The sequence below is a fragment of the Aptenodytes forsteri genome, unplaced genomic scaffold (assembly GCF_000699145.1).
Source record: "Aptenodytes forsteri isolate BGI_AS27 unplaced genomic scaffold, ASM69914v1 Scaffold275, whole genome shotgun sequence".
Lineage (NCBI taxonomy): Eukaryota > Metazoa > Chordata > Aves > Sphenisciformes > Spheniscidae > Aptenodytes > Aptenodytes forsteri.
This window is the reverse complement of record NW_008795247.1, coordinates 9,377-12,565: the sequence shown is the minus strand read 5'-3', so window position 1 is coordinate 12,565 and position 3,189 is coordinate 9,377.

Genomic DNA, 3,189 nt, shown 5'->3' with positions numbered 1-3,189 from the left:
CTTACCTAGAGGTAATCTGGAGGATTTGACGGCTGTAGCTTATTTTTTAAGGCACCCAAATGCCTTGTGAGAGCCGCTCCGGAGGGGCTAGACCAAGGTCACCCTCCCCGGTTGCCAAGCTGCCAGATTTGGGCTGGAGGAGGGGAAAACCTTGATTTTTAATTTATTTCATTTTTCCGCCAGGCACCCTGCCCGCCCCATTCCCTGGGACAGAGACATGCGAAACGGCCGGCAACAGCCAGCCCAGGCCTATTCTTCTGCTGACATTTCTTCTTTCTCTTGCAGATAAGCTATCTACCCCATCTCTCAGCCTGGGAGCAGCAAACATTCCTGCTTTGTGTAACAAAACCTCTGGCTGACCTGTATCTATTAAATAACAAAAGGTACTCGGGGCCGTTTGCATATAGCCCTTGTGTCAACAGCCCCGGTGATACCCATCGCCGCTGGTACCCGTTGCTGGGTGCACGGGGGGCTGCCAGAAAACAAGCCAGGCATGAAAGTACAGTCATCCGGGCGCTTGACTCCTCTTGGAAAGCAAGCCCTGCTCTGGCCGGGAAAGGATGCTCAGGGCCTTGCCCAGAGGGATGCTGAGAGCTCCAGGCTGGATGGGATCAGCACGGGCACGTCCTCACCCCTTGCTGAGCCAGGGCTGCGGTTAGGCACAGCCCGGTAGCCTGTCCCCTCTACTGGGACCATCCACGGTGGGCTGGAAGCCCCCCCCGCAAGGCGCCTTGGGGGACCCCTGTCAGCTTTCTGCCTGTCTTCTGAGATCAGAGGGTGACGGAGCATCCCGAGGCGTTCAGTGCTGCACCGTCTCCCGATGGAGACGCTGCCCGAATTTCTCCCGGCAGGGGCTGGGGAGGGATTCATCTGGAGGAGCTCCCCTTGTGTCCATGAAATTCAATGTAAAGAAGGCAAATTTATCCTTTCCTAGGGAAAAAAAATATTCCCCTTCAGACAGGTCCGCCTGAGCGTGGCTGCTATCCAGGGAATCGGCTCGCCGGACACATCCACCCTCCCAGCTGGGTTTGCCTCCCGAGGAGGCTGAGCATCCCTGCACGGTCGTCCGTCCCCCACCCCGTCGCCATCATCCCTCGAGCCTCCGGTCCTCCCCGGCACGCTGGCTTCCCGCCTCTCCTCTCCCCGGGGAGCCGCGTGAAACACCAGAGGCGTCAGGGGCGGCTCCGAGGGAGAACCCGCTGCCAATTTGCCGCGTCCCTGAAATCCAAACCCCTACGAGCCCGGCTCGCCAGATCATTTAGCCCCATAGCTGCGTGGCAGAGAGATGGGAGAGATAAAAGACCCTGAAAAACCCTCCGAAACTCAGCCTCGCGAAGGAAGGGCTTCTCTTCGGTAATGACTTGTTTTCTTTGAAAGTTCAAACGCGGGTCGGCCAAGTTTTAAACCGTAAAATTATACAGCGGCGAGCGGGAGAGGGAGGTCTCCGAAGGATCCCCCAGCTGGTTTCCAGCCCCAAAAGGATGTTTGGGGGCCAGGGGGAAGGGAGGAGATACGAGGTCATGGGTGCTCCCCCATCTGCACCCCGCAAAAGGGTGCCGGGGGGGGGCCTGCCGCACCCAGTCGAAGGGATGTTTGAGTAGGTCCTACGTAAACAGGATCCTTTCGCTGGGCTGGGTAACAAGCAGGTGGGAGGGTTTGGGCTGCGTTAAAACGAGGTGGGACCGGCAGGGAAAGGGAATGTCTTCGGGGATAATTCCCAGCGGGCTGGACGGATATCCTTCTGCCAAGGGAAAGATTTTAGGCGGAAATATTACTCCTGCCCTTAAATGGAAGAGGAGCTTCAGCCCGCAGGGAGCTGCTCCAGGCTTTCCTGTGCCGAGAGATCCCAGGGGCTCAGCCTCCATCCTCTACCAAAAATGCTCCCAGGGCAAAATCCTGCCCTTGACGCGGGGGGGGGGGGGGGGGAAAAAAGCCTCATCAGAGAAATCCCCGGCCGGCAGGCAGGTATATGCTCTTCCATAGGGAAAAATGACCCCTTCTCGGAGGTGGATCGGGCGAGACGCGTGCTCCCAAGTGTCTTGTGGGACGGGGCCAGACCTACAGCTCCCAGGCGAGGATTAGCGGAGGGCGCTCGAGCATGGCAGTGGGATTCCCGCAGCCCAAACACCCCTGGTTTAGGACAGCCCGAACCGTTTCGTTTCAATTCTGCTGCGCAGACATTTTTCAGAGTTTCTTCCTGGTGGAGCATTTCTCCATCTCTCCTTCTTGTTACAATGTGGGGTGAAACCAAAGGTTTCTTCCAGGTCAGAAGTGCCGATGTTTGCTCCGGGAAGCCGCTGGCCACGGGTGCAGGACCTCGCAGGTGATTTACTTCAGCAGGGGTGACAGCTATGGGACCGCACGAAGAGCGCACAAAGTCCCCTTTCCACAGTCCTCTGCTCCTGCCGCTGCGCCCCACAGCTCCCAGATTTGCCAGGGCCACTGGATCCAACCTCTGCCACCTCGCTGCTGGTTTGTCCCCTCCTGGCTTTTATTGTCCCTGCAGAAAGTCCTCTCCTAGCCTCTGCTACTCTCCTCTCCCCAGGAAGCCATCTCCATCCCACTTCTGGTCCATCCCTCTCACCTCTGCGTCCCACCATCACCTTCTGCTATCCCCGAAATACCACGTCCCGTCTGGGGCCGGTTTAAGGGACGCTGGAGAGGGTCTGGGGTGGGGGTTGCTGAGACGGTCGGGGCTGGGGACACGCAAGGAGAGGTGGGGACCTGGGCCAAGAGGTGGCTGGGGTCTTCAGACCATGGCGCAAGGAAGGCCCCAGCATGGAGAGGTCCATGGCGAAGCGCCGGCAGCCCTCCTCCTCCTCTTCCTCACATGAAGCCACAAGCCAGGTTTGCCTCCCGATGGTAAGCAGGCACCAGGGAGGCATTTGCCTCCTTGCCTGCCTTGGACCCCCATCAGATGCTGGGTGCCCCGGGGGATGCCGGGTGCCCCGCTGGCACGGTCACGCTCCCCTGCCCCTGCACAAACCACCCCCCGGTAAACGTTAACAGGCCGGGGGCCGGAGGGGAGAGGCGGAAGGCGACCGGGTGATTCATTCACGAGGCATTTAATCGCCTCCTTCAACCCCAGCTCCCCGTCCGCCACCTTTCAGCGGGGGCTCGCTTTAATTCTCTACCAGCCGATTAGCCGCTTGACTGCCCGCCGCTGGGGAGGCACCGCCGGGCAGCCGG